Source organism: Fundulus heteroclitus, unplaced genomic scaffold, assembly GCF_011125445.2.
Source record: "Fundulus heteroclitus isolate FHET01 unplaced genomic scaffold, MU-UCD_Fhet_4.1 scaffold_57, whole genome shotgun sequence".
Taxonomy (NCBI): Eukaryota; Metazoa; Chordata; class Actinopteri; order Cyprinodontiformes; family Fundulidae; genus Fundulus; species Fundulus heteroclitus.
In genome coordinates, this window is record NW_023397000.1 from 1770877 (window position 1) to 1794049 (window position 23173).

Below are 23173 nucleotides of genomic sequence, written 5' to 3' on the forward strand. Positions count from 1 at the left end.
GCGGACAGCAGGAGGATGCCAGAATGTTATCAGTCGTGGTATGACTGCAGGCCACTATCTCAGTCACGAGATAGATCTCTTTAAGCTAACCGCTTGTTTGTGTCCCTCAGGCTTCACCCGAGTGCTCTCGTCAGTTCCCCCTATGGAACTCCCTCTCAGAGTATACCTGTCACCCCGAGCTCCTCTGGTTCCTCCGCTGTCCCAGATCGTTGGATCGACGACGCTGCTCAGACCCCCGCTCCACCTACGCCTCCCCCGATCCCTGGAGCACATCACGCTGAGTCCTTACCGTCCCCTCCCGGTCCGGTCGCCGCGCCCGGTGGTAAGCGTACGCGCCTCAGATCCTTCTCCCCTGAGCCTTTCCCCGTCTAATCATCTCTCCTTACCTTTCAGTGATACACCGGGCCTCGTTCCCGTTGTTACATCCTTGCCATTTGGGCTGTCACACCACTTTCCTCGCAAATAAATTGTTGAACTGATCTCTGCTGCCGAGTGGTTCTCTGCATGTGGGCCAAACATTTAAAGCCAGTCATGACATTGGCTCCTACTCTGTTTTTTCCAAAGGCCTGTTAATAGGGCTTCCCAGAAATGGAAGAATGCACACACACACACACACACACACACACACACACACACCACACACACCCTTCCAAGTAGGGAGGGAGGGCTTTGGTCCGGAGCAGCGCCTGGGCACAGTAAGATATCATGTTCCTATTTACGTCATACTGCATCCCTATAAAGGCTGAAAGTTACACCATACTGCTGGGATTGCTGTGAAATGAAGATGACTGTAAGTCTGGAATAAAAGAATCCCCTGCTGGTCGCTGAGAGAAGTTGCGGTGTCTGGTCTCGTCTATGTCTTTTTTTTAGGTTTATCCTCTCCCACATAATGACGACACAGGACCAGCAACCTTGCGTGGTATGTAAATGGGGAGGTCTTAATGACATAATCAATGCTTACGCTAATGTGGGGTGTTACCTTGATTAAGAGGTGGCCTGAATGAGAAATTCAAGGGGAGAGCGCGAACTGAGGTTCACAAAAATATTTAACTCACTGATAAGAGGAGAGGAAAGAGAGAATCGGGGAAAAGAATGGGAAAAGCGACCCGCGGCGGAGTCACTTATGAACCATAAATCAAAACAGCCAAAATCATTTACAAAATGCTCAAAAATATTCAGCAGTTAAAACAAAACTCCGTTTTTGAGTAATTAAGCATTAAACTAAATCCTAATAATACTGCCCAGGCACACTTAAATAATATCGCCTAATGGGTGAAAGAGAAATTAAAAAAAGGGGAAATCTTTCTTTCTGCGTTGGACAGCGGGGAAACGGGAGTATGGAGGACCAATCCTGCCATAATTAAAAATACACACAGAAATAAATGAAGGACTTAATAATATAAAATGGCTTGAAAAAGTAGCTAATAATAGGAATTTGTGTGCCATTAAATGCAGCAAAATAATAATAAGAAGATATTTATTCAACAATTGATCAATTATTCATCAAAAAAATATAATTTAACTTACACTTTTATTTTTACTTTACTTCTTGCTTTTATGCTGACTTATTTTTAACCCACTTGTTTTCTGTTATACAATTTTATTGAAGTCTTTATTTTGGCTTTGTGTATTTATTTCAAGCGGGTTTTTTTGGTTCCGTATTTCCACTGCAACCTTTTTTATTTAAATATGTTTTTATTTTTGTTTCATTCTTATTTACAACACAACATTTTTAAAGCCTGTTTTTACTCCACCATAAATATTTCCTTTCCTTTTATTTTAACATCCTTGTATTTCTGAAACAATCATTTATTTCTGCCTCTAACATTTCTAACTGTTTTTTTTACCCAACGTATTTTTGTCTGCCCTTTTCATTTCCTTCTGTATTTCCACTTAGTGTATTTGTACTCCGTGTTTTTAAAGCAACATTTTTAAAGCATGTTTTTACTCCACCATAAATATTTCTTTCCATTTTATTTTAACCTTCTATTTCTGAAACAATTATTTATTTCTACCTCTAACATTTCTAACTGTTTTTTTACCCAACGTATTTTTGCCTGCCCTTTTTATTTCCGTCTGTATTTCCACTTCGTGTATTTCTACTTGGTCCGTCTGACTGCAGCTGTTAATGTCAAAACGATGCCGGGGAGGGAGGGGGAGGGAGGGAGGGGGCGGCGTCACCGGCAAAGCTTCACAACTATTGGACAAGGGCTGGCTCCCCGGAAACGACCCTCATCAGAGCAGACAACAGGCCGCTTTTCCAGAATACACCGCGGCCGCAGCTTGATTCTGGACCACTGAGCTCTCAAGGTGCTAAGTTAAAAATTACCTTTTCTGTTGCTGCTGTTCTTTAAGAGTACGTTTTCAGATCATTTGAGGCGATAACATTATACTTTTAAGCTTTCCTATATGGCCCGTTTACAGAGTTAGTGTGTAATTAAAAAAAAGTCCAACGTTGAGAGGACCAGTGATCCGCAGAACCTCTCAGCCTAGATTGTGTGAAGTACCGCTGGTGCTGATGGCGCTTTTGTTGTTTTAATTCGGCAAAACGCTCATTTGTTTTGTGTTTATCTGACTGACTTGTGTTGCTTTGCAAGCCCATCTGTCAACTGGTAGGCATTTTAAGATTGACAGCCACTTCCTACTTTTATCTTTAAGAAAAAAGCATTGAGCATGGTATTAAACAAGTGATAAGGTTGAAATTGTGACAATTTCTCTATAAATCATTAAAATGAAAACACAATTTTAACATATTATTAACAGTATGGCAGTAGGGTTAAGCTACTTTGTTGTACCTACTGACCACAGCATTGATCATTAAGAAAGGAAGTCATTTTTATGTCTGTCCACCTTTGCAGTGATTAATCCATAAATTGTGTGCAGTCAGTACAGTTCATTCTCTTAGTGAAATGGCAAAAATAATCAATACATCTTACAATGAGAATCTTTACATTATAAAAACACTATAGTTAACACACAGAAAGGAAACCATTTGTTACATTTACTATAATTGACTAGTTTTACAGGACTATGCATTTTATTTTTTCTTCCTTGAGAACTATATTAATTTGCATGTTAACCAGGTATAGTTTTATGATGTAAAAAGGTGAGAAATTAAAAACCAATTATGGTAAAATTTGGCATTTTTTATTTACAGGAAGAAACACCAACAAAATATGTGAGGATAAACACCTCTGTGCCAATCCTCCAAATCTTGTTTTTAATGAAGCGGAGCCTCTACTGGCTGGCCTGCAGTCCATCCTGTAGGGAAACAGCCGACATGCCCTTGTGTGCCAGGTGGTGCACAGAGCTGTAAATTCCCTGATGGACATCATTCTAAAAATAATCTTCTTCCCAAAAAGACAACATTTGGGGGGAGTAGAGGCTTGTTTTGCCTGCTTTGTCGGGAACGAGGCCTTTCACCTGCAGAGCCACAAAAGAAATGTTAATTAAACAGAAAACTCTTCCCTTCAATCATCCTGTAGGGTGTGTGTGACACGCGGGGAAAGATGTTTACATTAGGGCTGGACGATAATTCAATAACAATATATATTGATCGATAGACGCGTGGCGCGATAGGAAAAAATTTGGTCGATAAAACTTCGATATAGAAACAGTTTTCCTTCCTTCCTTTCAGCCTATCATATTAGTTGATGCTACAGTCACTACTTCCTCTTGACCAATCGTAATCGCGGACCCAGGCACGTCGTCACAAAGCACCGCCCTCTCAAACCACAACACAGAGCACATGAATATGTCGCAGCAAGGAGGAGGAAACGGTCCCAAAACGGGGTTTTACTAGTTCACCAGTCTGACAGAAATAAACCAGTGACCTCAAACCAGCTTGAGGTCAAGCTGAGACCAGATCAAGTCAAATGGTTTGTCATTTTAGTTAATCTGTACAATATCTTTCAACCCTGAGCTTTCTCTGTTAATACTTGAAATGTGGTGTGAATAATACATAATGTGAAAATAATGCCTATTTTCATGCTTCTTGTTTCCATTTAATCATAACTTGTTTAGCCCCTATACACACTAACTAACACTAACACACTAAACTGACCATATAGTAAAGCTTAAAAGTATAATGTTGTTGCCTCAAACGATCTGAAAATGTACTCTTAAAGAACAACAGCAGCAGCAGCAGCAGCAGCAGAAAAGGTAATTTTTAACTTAGCACCTTGAGAGCTCAGTGGTCCAGAATCAAGCTGCGGCCGCGGTGTATTCTGGGAAAGCGGCCTGTCGTCTGCTCTGATGAGGGTCGTTTCCCGGGAGCCAGCCCTTGTCCAATAGTTGTGAAGATTTGCCGGTGACGCATGACGATGTAACATAATGGAAGCCTGGAGAAAAAATAATAATGAAGCGTAGAGATGTCTTTTGAATAAAAAAAGGACAGTTTTACATTGCAACAAGATAGTTTATTGTAGAGACGTGAGGTTTATTACATTATTGTGTGTTTTATTAGTGGAACATGAAACACAAAAGCAAATCGCATGCTGTAAACCAAAAATATAGAAGCAAAGTTTAATTTTCTCATCAAGCAAAACCCATCAAGCAAAATCCTCCTTCACTATAGGATTACTGTCTATATGTGTCTGATTTTAGTGAACAGCAGGGCAGTCAAAAGTAGCCGGTCAACGGCGGCAAATCGCCGTCTATAGCAGCTCTTGCCGCCGCCTACTTTTCCCTGATTATACATCCCAAGAATCACCTTAGCATCTGTCTCCACTGAGAGCAACATTAACGAGTGATTGGGTTCCTTGTTCCAACCGAGATCCTACTTTTCCGATCAAAACGCAGACCGGTGTTATGCTGAAAAGTGCAATAAAACCGTGAGAGCCGACGTGAGTTTTGAAACTGCAAAGCTTTGTCTTAAGAGGAAGATCAATCGTGCACAGCACACAGCACCACGTTCATAGACCAGTGTGATGCATTCATGAGCGTCAGAGAGCTATGGTGCATTCAGGAGCATGGGACATTTCAAACTTACAAGGAAAGCGGCATAAAACGGAATAGAACTTTACTCATACAGTAATGTATTTATCCAGAAACAGTGTGGGCTTTCTTGCAATACTGAATGCTCTATAATTGTATTTCTGATATTTTTTGATTATGCACATCTGCTAGCTTTTTATTCTGAAAAATCTATAATATTACATATAATTAGGGCTGGGCAAGTTAACGCGTTAATTGCGCGTTAACTCATTAGACTATTAACGGCGATATTTTCTTTAACGCGCGTTAACGCATGTTGCTCACATGCTTTTATTTTGTGAAGGTCTGTTGCTGCGGTGTACGGGTTTGAATCAGAACAGTAGGTGGCGATAATGCGCCAATAACCTCGCTGTCAGCCAAACCTCGGATTCAGAGTAAGAAAGGTGCTGGCCGGAAAAAAACAAAGCCGACATGCGGAAGGCGGTGTTTCCCGCAGGAATTTGCTTAGGCGAGGCGGTGAGTGGGCGGCCGGAACAAGTTTTGTGTGGAGCGGGGGGGTCTGCTTAGACGCCGTCGGTGAAGTCGCTTCTCGTTTCAAAGTATCCATGTGTTTTTGCCAGTTTTTTCCCTGCCATTCACTATGCACGCGAGAAAGCAACAACAAAAAGCCGCGTGTCAACGTCAAATAAACGCAAGCAACGCAAGCATATCGAGTTAGCAAGCATTTCAGTTTAAAGTTCTTCCAGCATGGAATATGACAGAAACAAGTTAGTTGTAACCACTGCCAAGTTAAACTTTGGTATTGAACATAAAATGGTAATGCTGCTCCCTGCTGTTACCTCAGAAATTGCTTTTTTTTGGTAGATTTTTCCCTATAAAGAGAATTCCCTGTCAGTGGCAATAAGCTTTAATTTATTATTATTGCTATTTTTTGTTTTACATGTTTAAGTTGAGCTTTACACTAAATATGTGTTACTGATAAGTGCTACAACACTTTTGTTCATATGGCAGCAGAACATTAAAATAAAAGTGCTCTTTACACTACTTTTGAATTCATTCTTGGAGTTTGTAAATACAATGCGATTAATCGCGATTAATCAGGGTGAATAATCGCGATTAAATATTTTAATCGTTGCCCAGCCCTACATATAATATAATATAATATTACAGCAGCAAATTATCGAAGTTTTTCAGGGGATGCATTTTGTGTTCGTCTCTAGAATCCTTGTAGATGATATGATATTGTGTTTGTGATGAGTGCAAGTGAAATTAAACTGAGATAAGAGATTTCGAAAGAGCAATATGACTGAAATAAATTCAACATGTAAATTCAATTTCAAATTCCACCCCTGTATTTTTAGCATAAAAATTCGACTTGGTTCGTGAAGAAATGTTGCAGGATCTGGAAAAACTAATCCATGCGTTTATATTTAGTAGAATTGATTACTGCAACGGTGTCTTCACAGGTCTGCCTAAAAAGTGGATCAGACAGCTGCAGCTGATCCAGAACGCTGCTGCCCGCGTCCTCACTAAGACCAAGAAAGTAGAGCACATAACCCCAGTTCTAAAGTCCTTACACTGGCTCCCTGTATCTCAGAGAATAGACTTTAAAATACTTCTGTTAGTTTATAAATCCCTAAATGGCTTAGCACCTAAATACATTACAGACTTGTTATCAGTGTATCAACTTTCCAGACCAAGACAGCAAGTGTTTGTGATGTATCAAGAGCCACAGTATCCAGGGTAATGTCAGCATAACACCAAGAAGGACAAACCACATCCAACAGGATTAACTGTGGACGCAAGAGGAAGCTGTCTGAAAGAGATGTTCGGGTGTTAACCCCGATTGTATCCAAAAAACATAAAACCACGGCTCCCCAAGTCACAGCAGAATTAAATGTGCACCTCAACTCTCCTGTTTCCACCAAAACTGTCCGTCGGGAGCTCCACAGGGTCAATATACACGGCAGGGCTGCTATAGCCAAACCTTTGGTTATTCGTGCCAATGTCAAACGTCGGTTTCAATGGTGCAAATCTTGGGCTGTGGACAATGTGAAACATGTATAGTTCTCTGATGAGTCCACCGTTACTGTTTTCCCCACATCCGGGAGAGTTACGGTTTGGAGAAGCCCCAAAGAAGCGTACCACTCAGACGTTTGCATGCCCAGAGTGAAGCAGTAATGGTTTGGGCTGCCATATCATGGCATTCCCTTGGCCCCATACGTGTGCTAGATGGGTGCGTCACTGCGTGGACTTGTTGTTGATTTTTATAATAAAAAGATTTCCCTTTTACACAACATTATGAATAACCTCAGAGTTTAAGAAAAGTATTTGCAATTTCAACAGTACTTTTACTCAGTTAAACATTTATTTAAGTGCATTATGCATAGAAACTGGTCACAGTGATTGTAAGATGTTGAAAAACATTTATTCACAGTTTTTGGGACTTAAAAACACACACTAAGTGCTGCTGTTAGACTTGAACTCCCATCCCTCCAGACTTCCATAGGCCATTGTTCATCTAGAGTTCACCATCCGCCCATTTTGCTTTGAATCCAACCAAGCTGGTCAACTTCTTTAGTGCTTCGTTTGTGCCGTTAAAATTAGCGTTTATGCTGCTTTGGTTTCGCAGATAATATAAGTTTTAATTTCGGCCGGTGACGTCACCACAGGTCGCCGCTGCAAAATAAAGCGCTACATTGTTATTCCTTTGCTGGTGCTGAGCTGGAGCCAAAGCAAACCAGAGTGGTCAACTTCTTTAGTGCTTTGTGCATGTTTGTGCCGTTAAAATTAACGTTTGTGCTACTATGGTTTCGGAGATATTATGAATTTTAATTTCAGCCGATGACGTCATCCCAGACCACCGCTTCAAAATAAAGTGCTACGTTTTTCTTTCTTTGCTGGTACTGAGCTGGATCCAAAGCAAACCACAGTGGGCTACTTTTTCAGTGCTTTGTTTGTGCAACAACAACCTTGGAATAAAATAAAACAAAGTTTTCATTAAGATTTCCAGCCCAATAGTTTTTGGGGAGCGTTAAGTTTTTAATATTTTGTGCTGAGCTCAATACACAACAAACCAAATTGGTCTATATTTTCAGGCATTTCTAATTCAATCTATATGCTTTATACTTTCAGCTGATAACACAGTCAATATATTCATAGTTGAACAATATTTCCCACTTCATGCATAAAGCCAATAAAAAGTGGAATGGTCCTTCAGCCTCATTAAAGGTTTAGCTTAGGAACGTTTTAGGAGATTGTTCCTTACAGTGTTCTTATACTTTATAGGCTGACCAGTGTGATTTATTTTTTGCAGTTTTTCTGTTATTGATTTTAGTTTGGGTATGTTTTCTGCGTTATATAAGCCTGTATACTTTAATTGCCCTTTTGTTAGGTGCAGACACCCCCAAATCTCCCTATTGTAGAGCAATAAAGGTTTGCTATTCTAATTAATTCAGAGGAGTAATGAACTATGACTTCTAAGATCAACTATAACCAATTACTGTTTGAAAATGTTATAAACATTATACTCTCGAAGAAGAATAAACCCTTCTGATTAGGAAAAATAGACTTTATGAAAACAGTTGAACATTCTAATAAATGAAATGCCTTTTTTGGTGGCTCACTTGACATTGCTATCTAAAGTAAAGTTCTTTAAATGAGACAAAATAAATCGCAATATTTATTCAGGAATAAAGTACAAAACAATATAACACACATTTTACAATAGCAGCTAAAACAACTTGCATGATAAAAGAAAAATATAAAATTAATAACTGCTTTCTTGAGAAAAGTGTTGAGACCAAACGGTAGATCTGACCACATCTTTTAACACAAATGAGGAACATCATTAAGGACGCCAGCCATCCTGCACAGAGACTGTTCCAGCCTCTCCCCTCAGTCAGGAAACTAAAAAAACAAACAAAAACATGTGTCCCAAGAGATCTTTGCCAATAAGCAGGAATATATAAATCATTTTATAAGAATGCTGTAGGGGGGGTGGGGTGGGGGGAGGCTCGGTAGATGACACAACTTCATAGTAATGTTACTGATTTATTAGTAGAAATATATTAAAAAGACTTACGTTTTTTCCAGTGTTGGCAATAACATATGATTTACCGTAGCACTTTATTTTGAAGCGGCGGGCTGGGATGACGTCATCGGTTGAAATTAAAATTCATAATATCTCCGAAACCAAAGCAGCACAAACGATAATTTTAACGGCACAAACCTGCACAAACGAAGCACTAAAAAAAGTAGCCCAGTTTGATCGGATTCGAAGCAAAATGGGGAGATGGTGAATTCTGGATGACCTTAAGAAATATTCTTTAATATCTTCAAAACCAAAACAGCACAAACGCTAATTTTAACGGCACAAACCTGCACAAGCGAAGCACTAACCATTCCGTCTAATTAACAGTTTTTTCTGTGGGTGGGGTGTCAGCTTCACGCAGCTCTTTACCGGCGCTGCAGCCGAGGAGAGATCGCGCTGCTGTTAGGCTTTTACTGCCTTCCCTCCAGACTTCCATAGGCCATTGACAAATTTAATGAAAAGTAACTTAAAATTATCCTTAAAAGACAAAATGTTGAAAAATCAAAGGGCTTATTTAACGCTTTGAGAACATATCTTGTATTCGGCCACAAAATCAACAATAGTAGAATGATCTTTTAAGCTTATAAGCCCATTTTTAAGATGCCAATACGTGTAGCATATAAGAGAGGACCCAAGATGGCGGTGTGAGAAGCAGCTTTTTTGCAGGCTCTGATTAAAACGTATTGTTTTATCCCAAGATAGCGAATTCCTTTGCAACTTTCCATAACCTCCATTAGAATTCAACCTTACACTTTATTTGCAACCTTGTTTCTAATTATTGCTTTTTCAGCACTTTTTATTTGAGTCTTTCGGTCTGAGTTGCCAACATGACAGACCATAACTACAACTTCACTGCTCTCCGCGAGGCTTGTGATGAGAGCGACATTGAAGACATTGATGTCGACGAAGCCTCTTCCAAAAAAAGTAAGATTAATCTGGACCACACGCCAACAAAGAGCCCTAAACCTAAAAAAATGAAGGGGAAAGACCAAGGTGATGGAAATATCGGTGCCGCTATTCTCCAGGCTGTTCAGGCGTTGACCGAGAAAATGGATGAACAGACTGAACTGTTAAAGAGTTTTGAAAAAACGCATTGAAGCTAACACCATGGCTACAAAAGAAAACAAACAAGAAATTCTTCAGCTCCAAGAAAAGATCGACGTGCTTCAAAAAGAAAACAACACGCTAAAAAGAGCAACCGAGGACCAGGCTCGGTACAAAAGAAGGTGGAATTTGAGGCTGACAGGATTACCAGAAAAAGAGGGAGAAAACCTTTACTTAAGAAACCTTCTCTTGAGCAAGATGAGTTAGTAAATTACAGACCTATATCTAATCTTCTTTTCTTATCTAAAATTCTTGAGAAAGTAGTTGCTAATCAACTTTGTGAACATTTGCAAAGTAATGACCTACTTGAGGAGTTTCAGTCAGGCTTCAGAGCTCATCATAGCACTGAAACAGCTCTGGTGAAGGTCACTAATGATATTCTCATGGCCTCAGATAATGGACTTGTGTCTATACTTGTCCTGTTAGATCTCAGTGCTGCGTTTGATACAGTTGATCACAATATTCTCCTACAAAGACTTGAACATACTGTAGGGATTAAGGGGAAAGCATTAGGCTGGTTTAAATTTTATCTGTCTGACAGATTCCAGTTTGTTCATGTTAATAATAAATCTTCCTCAAACTCTAGGGTCACTTGTGGAGTACCACAGGGTTCAGTCCTTGGACCAATTCTCTTTACTATATATATGCTTCCGATTGGCAAAATTATCAGACAGCATGGGATTAATTTCCACTGTTATGCTGATGATACTCAGCTATATTTATCCATAAATCCTGATGAATGGAATCAATTACTTCGACTGCAGTCATGTCTTAATGACATCAAAAGCTGGATGACTTTAAATTTCCTGCATCTAAATTCTGACAAGACCGAAGTTGTAATCTTTGGGCCAGAGTCCTCAAAAAATAAACTTCTTAACCAATCACTTAATCTGGGTGGCATTAACCTGGCCTCTGGTAATAAAGTAAAAAATCTTGGTGTTATTTTTGACCAAGACATGTCATTTAAATCCCATATTAAACAGATTTCCAGAGTTTCCTTTTTTCACCTCCGGAATATCGCCAAAATTAGAAACATTCTGTCCAGGAGTGATGCTGAAAAACTGGTCCATGCATTTGTTACTTCAAGGCTGGACTATTGTAATTCCTTACTATCAGGAAGTCCACAAAATGCAGTTCAAAGCCTTCAGCTGATCCAAAATGCTGCAGCAAGAGTTCTGATGAAAATCAACAAGAGGGATCATATTTCTCTAATTTTATCTTCCCTTCATTGGCTTCCTGTTAAATCAAGAATAGAATTTAAAATTCTTTTTCTAACGTATAAAGCCCTTAATAATCAAGCTCCATCATATATCAGAGCTCTGATTACCCCGTATGTTCCTAACAGAGCACTTCGCTCTCAGACTGCAGGTCTGCTGGTGGTTCCTAGAGTCTCTAAAAGTAGAATGGGAGGCAGATCCTTTAGCTATCAGGCTCCTCTCCTGTGGAACCAACTCCCAGTTTTGGTCTGTGAGGCAGACACCCTGTCTACTTTTAAGACTAGGCTTAAAACTTTTCTTTTTGACAAAAATTATAACTAGTGGCTCATGTTACTCTCAGCTACCTTTATAGTTTTACTGCTATAGGCTTAGGCTACTGGAGTATATCAGGATCTAATTTTCTCACTCTATTGAGTTCTACTGTTCTTCAATTATGCATTATGTGTTGTCATTTCTGCTTTAACTTTCTGTTCTCTCTCTTTTCTCTTCATAGTAGGTACACCTGGTCTGGCGTTCTGTTAACTGTGACATCATCCAGAGAAGACGGCTCACCCGCTACTACCATCTAATGTAGAACAGATTACTAGATCAATGTGTGCTTCTGTGCTTTTTGTTTCTCTTGTTGTGTCTCTGCTCTGTCTTCTGTAACCCCAGTCGGTCGAGGCAGATGACCGTTCATACTGAGCCCGGTTCTGCCGGAGGTTTTTCCTTCCCGCTAATGGGTGGTTTTTCTTCCCACTGTCGCTTCATGCTTGCTCAGTATGAGGGATTGCTGCAAAGCCATGGACAATGCAGATGACTCTTCCTGTGGCTCTACGCTTCCCCAGGAGTGAATGCTGCTTGTCGGGACTTTGATGCAATCAACTGGTTTCCTTATATAGGACATTTTTGACCAATCTGTATAATCTGACCCAATCTGTATAATATGATTGAACTTGACTTTGTAAAGTGCCTTGAGATGACATGTTTCATGATTTGGCGCTATATAAATAAAATTGAATTGAAATTGACTTGAAAACACAAGAGAAGTCATCATCGGAATACTTACCAGAGTTGTTCCCCTCTCCGTGGACCGGCTGCGAGACACTGTGGACACGGTTCACCGCCTGGGTAAACGTGGCTCCGTGGCTACTTCCAACAACACGCCGAGGGTGATTATCATCCAGTTCGGGATGAGAGCCGTCAGAGATGAAGTGTGGAAAAAGTCGAAGGACGCGCGGGTGTGTAGCGAGATGCATATCCACTTCAAAGAGGACTTTTCCAAAGAAGATCGGGATGCGCGTTCCAAGCTGTGGCCTCTGGTCCAGGATGCCAGGAAGAAGGGGAAAAGAGCGTTCCTGAAGGAGGGCTATGCTCTGATCGACAATCATCGTGTGGACCCTAACTGACCAACATTCTTTAGTTATATTGGTCTATAACAGGTACTGTGAATTTACCTTGTTAGTTAAATGTTTGATTACCCGAAGGGTTGTTGCAAATGTTATTACTAAGTTCTGTTTGGGATATAAGCTACTCATTCCTGCGCAAATCCTTTTCAGCGCACTTTTGGTACTTTGTAAATGTTATCTTTTTTTTCTTTAAATACAAGGCGACTGAAAAACAATGTGAAACGTAAGGCAACTTTTCTTTTTTGTAAGGAGCAAAAGAGTAATATTATTTTCCTGCAAGAAACTCACTCAGTGGAGGCAGACACAAAATTCTGGAAACAACAATGGGGAGACAGCATTTTTTTCAGCCATGGCACTTCACACTCAGCTGGAGTGATGATTATGTTCAATAGGTTTTCTGGAAATGTGATTAACCACATAAGTGACATCAATGGTCACTGGATAATGATGGTGATTGAATATAGTGATGTAAATTATATTTTGATATGTGTATATGGATACAACAGAAGGTTACAAAACAAACAACTTTATGCTTCCTTGAGCAAGATGATAGAAGAATGGAAAATTATCTATACTACTGATAAAGTTGTTTCTGGGGGTGATTTTAATTTGGTTCCTGACCTCTGGATGGATCGCTTTCCCCCAAGATGTCAGTCATTTTTATGATGAAAACAGATCTGATTGACTACTGGAGAATGAAACACCCCAATACCAAACAATACACAAGGTTTAGTTCAGCCAATAATGGCCAATGCTCAAGATTAGATTTTTGGTTAATTTCTACCAACCTGATAAATGCAGTCCATAAATGTGAAATTTTGGCATCACCTTTAACAGATCACTGTGGCATTTCAATTTTCTTTCAACTTGACAGGATGAAGGTGATTCCCCCTTCTTTATGGAAGTTCAATAATAGCCTCTTAGACAATGAGGAGTTCTGTAATGAAACTAAAAACTTACTACATGGAATTAATCAATTAGAAATGTCTCATTTAAATAAATGGGAGTGGTTTAAATTCAAAATTAAAGATATTGCCATTCTTAGGAGCAAATATATCTCTAAAATAAAAAAGCAAAAACAACAGGACATTATAAAGAATATAAACAGATTATGTAAAACAGACTTATCTTTAGATGAACAAGTTGAATTAAATAGTCTTCAAACCCAATTGGACAATCTATATTTAGAGAAAGCAAAAGGAGCATTTATACGCTCTAAAGCTCGCTGGCTTGAAGAAGGGGAAAAAAACACTTCCTACTTCTTTAGTTTAGAAAAACAAAGACAAATGAAAAAGAAAATTAATAAGTTAATTATTGATAATAAAAGTATTGATAACCAGGACGAAGTAAAGGAGGAAATAATAAACTTTTATAAAAAACTGTATACAACCAAATTTTCAGTAGAGCATTGTCAAATATTTTTTGATAAAATTGGGAAATATAGGAAAATAATTGATGGGAATTTTAAGCAACTTATGGATGACAACCTCAAAATTGAAGAGTTAGATTTAGCAATTGCAAAAATGTCAAAAGGAAAATCCCCTGGATTAGATGGTCTAACAGTAGAGTTCTATATCCATTTTTGGAATGATATCAGACTACTGCTCTATAATGCCCTTTTGGAATGTATTTCATCTGGCCATTTGTCCCCTACAATGAAAAGAGGTATTATTACCCTAATTCCAAAGCCCAATGAAGATAAATTGTTATTAGACAATTGGAGGCCTATAACACTACTATGTAATGACTATAAACTGCTAGCTCACATCTACTCTGATAGACTGGATAAGGGATTATCAAATCTAGTGGATGAGTGTCAGTCAGCATTTGTGAAAGGTAGAGTTATACATAACCATACTAGATTAATTATTGACCTGTTAGATTACAGAGACTTTATTCCTACAGACAGCTACATATTACTCTTAGACTTTTTGCTTGAAACTTTACGGTTTCTGGGCTTTGGAAGCAAATTTTGTGACTTAGTCAAAATGCTCTACACCGACATCAGTAGCATGGTCTCTCTAAACCCGGGAATAACTCCTGGTTTTGAGATATCATGCGGAATCAGACAGGGTTGTCCCATTTCCCCGAAGCTTTTCATATTAGCGACACAATTGCCTGTTTATTAATTAAAAACTTCAATGATATACAAGGTATCACAATTTTCGATAGAGAATTTAGAATAAGTCAATTTGCGGATGATACTTGCATCCTTTTAAAAGATAAATCAATGATAGATAAAACCCTCAATAATATCTCCATCTTCTCTGAAGCGTCTGGTTTAACCCTTAATATTAAAAAATGCAAACTACTCCCTATTCATACATGTTCTGACCCCTCCATTGCCTCAATTAAAGTTGTAACTGAAGTAAAATACCTAGGGCTGACAATATCAAAAAACTTAATTAGAAGAGAAGATACAAAGATTTTTAATCGTATTTTGGATATAAAAAAATCCCTTAGTCACTGGTTAATCAGAGATCTTACTATTTTTGGCAGAACTATTCTATCCAAAACTGAAGGTATTTCCAAACTGATTTATCCCTGCCACTCCTTGTATATATCCTCTAAAAACATAAATAAAGCAAACACAGTAATCTTTCAATTTTTATGGAGGAATAAAACGCATTACATCAAAAAGTCTCAGTTGGTGAAAGACTATGATAAAGGTGGTATTAAAGCTCCAGATATTGAATCAATGATTGGCACCTTCAGAATTTACTGGATAAAATCGTATATGTTGCATCCGAATTCTATGTGGTTTCACATTCCAAGATCTTTGTTTAGCAAATTAGGAGGTTTAGACTTTATTCTAAAATGTGATTTTGAGGTAAACCGGATTCCAATCAAACTGTCCAACTTTCACAAGCAGATTTTGCATTATTGGAAAATGATATTCACCCACAGCTTTACTCCCCATAATTCAACCCTATGGAACAATAGAGTAATAACACTTAATTGTAAATCTATATTCAAAAAGGAATGGTTCAACAAAGACATTATTTATGTTACTGATTTAATGGATGATAACAGCGATTTTCTAAATTATTCCGACTTAAAAAAAATATGATCTTAATTGTTCTCTAAGAGAATATAACAAACTGTGTAAATCGATTCCACTGCCTTTAATTCATTTGATCAAAAATTTTAGGTTATATAATAATTCTCCACCATTACTGCCCACATTGTTGATTGCACAATGCAATCTGCTTGATAAAAAATGCAATAATAAATTAATTAGTAGTTTTTTCAAAGCCAGAAAATTTCATGATTATGTTAGATTTATTCGGAGAAACGCTTGATAAAGCCTTTCCAAAAATTTGTTAAATGGCCCATTTTACCTAAAGTTAAAGAAACTCATTTTAAAATCATAAACAAAATTTATCCTGTGGCAGAACTTTTAAAAAAAAAGATTTGGTTTTGAGGTGGATCAATGTTCCTTTTGTAATAATAACAGTGAAACTCTTGAACATCTGTTTTACCAATGTCCTACTACACAACAGTTCTGGAATGAAATGAGAGATTGGCTTTCTTTGAAAATGAATGATGTGCCCCCATTTACATTATATGATGTCTTTTTTTATATGGACCATCTTCCTTTGCCTGTTTCTGACACTATTAACATCATCCTGCTGTTGGGTATATATCATATCCATTGTGCTAAATGGAGAAATGCTCAACCCTCCTTTCATTGGTTTATCAATGACTTTAAAACCTTTTTTTCATCTCTTAAGAAGATAAAAAAGACAGACATGCCAAAAAATTGAGTTTTGACCTCTCCCAACTTCTGCTATTCTAATTGCACCTACCGTTTTTGTTGTTTATATTTCAATGTCTCCTATTTTTGATTTCGATAGTTGTCTTGACATAAATCCCCTGTTGTTTTGTATTTGCACTTTTGTATTGTAATTAATCTTCATTTGTTTATGTACATTTTGCCATCCTCTATGAGAGTCTTTTTTCATGTCAATGTTAATTGCTTAATAAAAAAATAAAATAAAATAAAAAATACGTGTAGCATATAGCTCAGTGGCGTGTAGACTAGCAACCGCATTTCTACCATAATATAAAACCGACATTAAATAAACGACTCACCGTCACGTAGTTGCAAGGAAAACACCCAATGGAACCCTTCGTAATGGACTTGATTCAACAATATCCTTTAGTAATTTAGGAAAAACGGCAGCACAGCACAGCAAGCAATAGCAGCTACAAGATGGAGGAGTTCACCTCTGACTCGGAACTCAAAGAGTACTGTTTGTTGTCTGCTCACTCAGCGCCACTCGTGGACAGTATAGGAACTGCAGGAACGAAGTACGTCTTTTTCAGTAATCATTGTTGAATGATGATAATGCATTTTTCTAGTGATGATTTCTGTCACGAGGACATAATGCAGTGTTGTGCTGGCAGCCATCCCAACTAATAAAAATAAGATTTAAGATTAAAATAGTACATTATAGTAGTAAAATAAATACAATTATTGTGGTTTAAGGACAAGTTTGGTACCTGCATTAAGGTTAATTTCAAAAGGTACTTGTCATTTTCAGACTAAAAAACATTCTAAAAAGATGTTCTAATTCAGTGAATATGACTGGATATTTAAACAGAAAAAAATAATGAAATTAATTATTCTTTCAACAAGCAGTTTTTCAGCATGACTAAAATTCGAGGCAGTGAAGGAGGGTAACTGATAAGTGATGGCAGATGGTGGAGAGCTTGCAGGCCTGGCTTCGGTGGAGAAGCAGCAAACAACTGTGGCAGGAAATGTGACTTTCATTTCAGTGCAGTGCAATGCAAAACTGGACAACAGTAGAAATCAGTAGAGTGAGAAAAACTGGCCCTGATGTCCTCCAGTAGCCTAAGCCTGATTGTAGGATGTCCCTGAACTCTCGTTACATTACAAAGTTTACAATAATAAGGAGAGCTAGCGAAATGCTTGAGGCAGGATTTGACAGGAAAAGGAGGAGATTAAGTATAAATATAAAATAAATTAATAAACAATACATAAAATACTTTGTTTTCTTAAAACGTCTGAATACAAACTGTCCCAAAACATGTTAAATAAATTCCTTTATCATCATTCATTTATACCAAGTTATTTAATTGTTACTTGTAAAAAAAAAAATAAAATTATTATTGTAAATTAGAAATATCCCATGCTCCTGAATGCAGCTTTCAGACGCTCGGGAACGCATCACACTGGTCTGAGAACGCAGCGCGGAGTAGAGGCACGTTTCTGCTTAAGACAAAGCTTTGCCGTTTGTAAAACTCATGTCGGCTGGCACGGTTTATTGTTCTGTGTGAATGACAAGAAACCACAACAAATGAGGCTGCTAATGAGCCAACAGCCAACAGGAGAAGGTCTGCATCGAAGCAGCATGGAAAATTGGTGTTATTAAAACATGATTAAATACTTCAATGTAGCATGAAAAAATAAAATATGTGAATAAAAAAGTTAAAGGCATGAGGTGAACTGTATTGATTTAAATAGAAAAATCGTTTTTTAAAGCCAAAGGGAAATGAAATATTGGGTGAAAATGTAATTCTCTAAAATTGGCACAGCTTGGATTCGAACTTTCGATCTTCTGCTTCGCAGCCCGACACCTAACCCACCCGACCAAAACACCAGTGTCGTGCTCAGCCGAGCATTATTGAGAGGTCAATTGTGTTAAGAAGTGTTTTTTGCGAATTCTGTTCCAACTGTAAGTCGAAACGGCGTCAAGTACAAAAAGCCCTGATCGCGGCGTCGAGACGCACGTTTTGATATATAGTTTGTGGGGGTACAGCCTACGGTTCGGGCTGTATTAACGGTGACGGAATATTAATAAACAATAATAAAGAAATCCTTATTGGGTGCATAACATAAGGCCTCCGCCATGCATTTTCAATGCATAGGCGGGCGCCTAATAATAATAATAATAATAATAAAGAAACCCTTATTAGGTGCATAGCATAAGGCCTCCGCCATGCATTTTCAATGCATAGGCGGGCGCCTAATAAAGAAATCCTTATTAGGTGCATAACATAAGGCCTCCGCCATGCATTTTCAATGCATAGGCGGGCGCCTAATAAAGAAATCCTTATTAGGTGCATAACATAAGGCCTGCGCCATGCATTTTCAATGCATAGGCGGGCACCTAATAATAAAGAAATCCTTATTAGGTGCATAACATAAGGCCTCCGCCATGCATTTTCAATGCATAGGCGGGCGCCTAATTAATAATAATAATCATATTCAATCAGCTTCTGGCATAACAGTGGAGACTGACAGAGATTGTCTGTGTGTCTCGCAGGGCGGCTAGTCCCTCAGCCACCCTCCCTCCTCCAGGACCCAGACAAAAAGTGAAGAGAAGGAACTGAGGGGTGTGGTCTGTGGGAGCAAGCATTTTAGCACTGATTGCACCCTGCTGAGTGGGCTGTATCTCTGGATGTCTGAAATTTCTCTGCTCACAACCCCCGTTTGATTTTTCCTCCGGTTACATGCTGTTAAAAATTCACTCTGAATTTTGCCAATGGCGCAATGACATAACAATAGACACACCCCTCCAAGGGAGTGGTCCCCTCACATGATGTCTGTAGAAGAAATGTGTCATCATGGTGTCACACTCTCAGGTCTAGGTGCAGGTTTGGGTTTCTCTCTCTCCTCTGCAGGGTGTGATGGGCAGGTGCTCCACATCACCACTAATTGGAGCCCTTAATAAAGAGCTGAATCCAGCAGGAGGGCATCAGTTCTTTCTCGCTTCCAGCGTGGTACTTGACCAACCTAGATATCTTGACCTTGTTTAAATCCTAGCCTGGACTTAACTCTGTGTACCTGTTTTTTTCCCCCTCCTAGGCTCCAGCCAAAGAAACTCCAAGCCAGACTTCCAAGAATCAGAGAAATCCTTCAGATCACTTTTGTGGTTTAGTCCTCCTGCCTGTGCTCACCTGCCTGTCCACCCTCCAACAACACCGTACTGGAGAGAACTCACTGGACCTGCACCTACAGCCCGGACCCTGGACATCACCCTCCCCGGACATAACCCAGCCTCAACCTCTGTGAGTCATATGTCCTCCCATTATTTTCATTGGCACCTTCCTTTGCTCACCAGTCTCCCCATCTTTCCCTAGCGCAAAACGGACAGTTCGATCAGCCAGAACCACCTCAGAACAAACCACGCCTGTTTTCAATAAACTCTCTCACCATACTGTCTGTCTCCGTGGTTGCCCTCATTCTGAGTCACACTTTGTAAAACATGACACATGGAGACATTATCTGTTTTCAAGAATGTGTTACTTTGGGTGTCTATGATCTGACTTAATGAATGTATGTTTTTAATTCACAGGGAGAGCTGTTCCATTAAAAACTCCACACAGCCCCTGTCTGATTAGACAAGCTTTATCTTCCAGCAAAAGATTACACAAAATAAACAAACCATAACAGGCGTGTGCTCTCTTTTGAATCTCGTGTTAAATAGATCACAAGGACTGCATTTTATCACCTTAGGAACATTACCAAAATCAGACAAGTTTTGTGTTTTGAAAATACAGAGGTTAGCACATTGATTAATTTAATGCTCTCCTGTCTGGGTTTCCAGAAGGGGATACTGGGTAATACAACTGGGAAATATGAGCATGGTACTCCAGTAATGATCATCTCTTCAATGGTTGCCTTGTCAGGTTTGAGCTGATTGTAAGGTACTCACCTACAAGGCACTAAATGATGTTGTACATTCTTATCTCTCCAACCTTCTGCATCTTTCTCTATGTTCCTCTCTTTGCTCTCCAATCTCAGAATACAGGCCATTTAAAAGTTCCTAAAGCTAAAAGAAAAACTGTTGGGGAGCGTACTTTATTCGTGCCCCATCTTTGTGAAACAATCTCCGTCAAGACATTCAGCAGGAATGTTCTGAGGACGTTTTTAAAGCTAAACTAAAGACCCACTTTTTCACTTTAGCTTATGGCAGCATATTTGCCTAAAGTTATATTGTTTCTTTTGATGTTTCCTTTATGTTTTTATCTTAAATTGTATTGTTTTTCCTTGTTTTTTATTTTATCCTCAGTTGTACTAAGGTTATTGCTATTATTGTTTTACTTTGAACACAATGTTGACAATTTCCTATATCACCTTTATTCTAAAAAGTGTATTGTTTCAATTTAAATTTTATTTATATAATGCCAATCCACAACACATGTCATCTCAAGGCACTTTACAAAGTCAAATTCAATGGAATCGTAGAGACAGTTTGGTCAAAAAGTTTCCTATTTTCCTATACAGTTGTCTGCATTGTGGATGGCTTTGCAGCAATCCCTCATACTGAGCATGCATGAAGCAACAGTGAAGAGGAAACTCGCCTTTAATAGGAAGGAAAAAACTCCAGCAGAACCAGGCTCAGTGTGAACGGCCATCTGCCTCGACCCATGGGGGGATAGAGATACAAGAAAGCACAGAAGCACACATTGATCCAGGAATCCTTTCAACATTATAAGGTGATGGAAGAAGATTTCCCCCCCTGAATGGTGTCACAGCTAACAGAATGCCAGACCACGTGTACCTACTATGAAGAGAAACAAGACAGAGAGAACAAAAAGTGAAAAGATGAAATAACAACAAAGAATGCAAATTGGAGAACAGTTGAAGAACTCAGAGTGAGAAGAATAGATCTTGATGTCTTCCAGCATCCTAAATCTATAGCAGCATAAATACAGAGATAGCTCAGGATTACCTAAGCCACTCTAACTATAAGCTTTCAAAAATGAAAGTTTTAAGCGTTGTCTTAAGATTAGGTGTCTGCCTCACAGACCAAAACTGGGGGCTGATTCCATTGGAGGGGAGAATGATAACCAAAGGATCTGTCTCCCATACTACTTTTAGAGACTCTAATATGTGGGAAGAAGAATTTCAAATTTTCTTTCTCATAAATAAAGAGAGACATGTTGATACTAGTGTTTCTGTGATGATGGAATGCTTCCTGATAGTTAACTACATGCTGGATCAATGGAGTTGTAACCCCCAGCAGGTGATCGATCAGAATCACATGCATAGTTTAGTTGACCAGGTTTATTTCAACATTGTGCGCCAACTTATTTTGGATACAGCTATGCAATAAATCAGTGATTCTGTTTGATTAAAAAAAATCAAGAAGAGCACTTATGACTATATAATTCCTGTTTGTGTGCCCTGCTCTAACCATTGTTCAGAACAATATGACTATTATATTCTATATAACTGAATTCTCAGTATGCAGGTTTTTTAATATAAATTACGAGGATGCTTATTAATAATGAGCCCTACAAAATAGAGATATTGTCTGGGTCTAGCAAGCAGAACCTGGCAGGCCACTGTGGCCTTTTTTCCCCCCTCTCCCCTTTTTGCAGGTGGCTTCAGTTGACAGGCGGGCATGGCACACAGCTGTTTCCCATTCCACGGCGCAGTGGTGGAGCATTTAAACGTCAGGCTGCCAGCTGAACGACGCCAGAGCCTTAACCTAGTGTGGTATGCCTTGTTTGGCCACTGTCTAACGACAGCCTGTCTCCTAACCTGCCTCTCCTGTGTCTCAGGTTACCTCGTGCTCTGGATCGGATTCCGCAGCGCCTCTCGTTCTCCGAGCCCAGCTCCAAGTCCTGCCGAGAAACCCTTCGGCCCTTCAGCTGGCAGCAAGGCCGCTCTGTCTCCAAGCTGCTCCGTGGGATCTCTCCACCTTCCACTGGCCCGTCCCCCTGCCACACTGCCACTTGCTCCTCTGGCCCGCTGCAGCATCATCACCGGCTGCACTCCGTCACTGGACCCACTCTCTGCCACCTCTCTGGTGGCTTTCATCCCCTTGTGAGGGAAACAAGGGTAAGTGGTAAGCGTTGCTACACGCTCTTGGCCGTTGCCGGCGTCTAACCTCTCCTTTCTCCAAAGTTCATCCGTGTGTTTGTGCCTCTGAGTCTTGCAAGGAGGTCCGGCCGACACTGCTTTCAGCCCCGTTGTCCCTTCCCCTTTTCCCTTTAAATAAACTCTGCATAATCTGCACCAGTTCTCTTGGCTGTTCTCTGCATGTGGGCAACAGCCATCAAAACCATGACAGATATAATAAGGGTATTGAATTAAAATGTGTTGATGTGAAAACAAAACACTCAAAAAAACATCAAATCTATTTAGTGAAAAATTAAGTTCATTCAAACCAAAAAATTCAAAGTCAAGTACACTCCATTTTAAATCTAGTTCAAGAACAGCAGAGTCCAGTTCAGTGTATTATTTAATTTGGTAAGAAAAGTTTTCCATCTGAAGAAATCTAGCTTGTTTAATGCAAATATTTCCCTTATAGTCCCACAGAGGATAAATTATTTCTCTGTGTTAAACTCATCCCTCAGGGATCAGTGGGCTGCCTACACTGAGTGGCAACCGAGGAGCAATCTGTAGCTAAGAGTATTGCGAAGGGACCCAGAGTGGCAGTCTACATGGATCAAAC

General features: G+C 39.2%; 1 long non-coding RNA gene across 1 annotated transcript; it reads right to left on the minus strand.

Moving 5' to 3' along the window:
• Positions 1 to 3068: 3068 nt before the first annotated feature.
• On the minus strand, positions 3069 to 22635 carry LOC110367528. Its single transcript, XR_002427529.2, has 3 exons — positions 22283 to 22635; positions 4181 to 4340; positions 3069 to 3423 (listed from the first exon to the last, which is right to left on the minus strand). It is a non-coding gene; the product is annotated as an uncharacterized LOC110367528 (long non-coding RNA).
• Between the last annotated feature and the right edge of the window lie 538 nt (positions 22636 to 23173).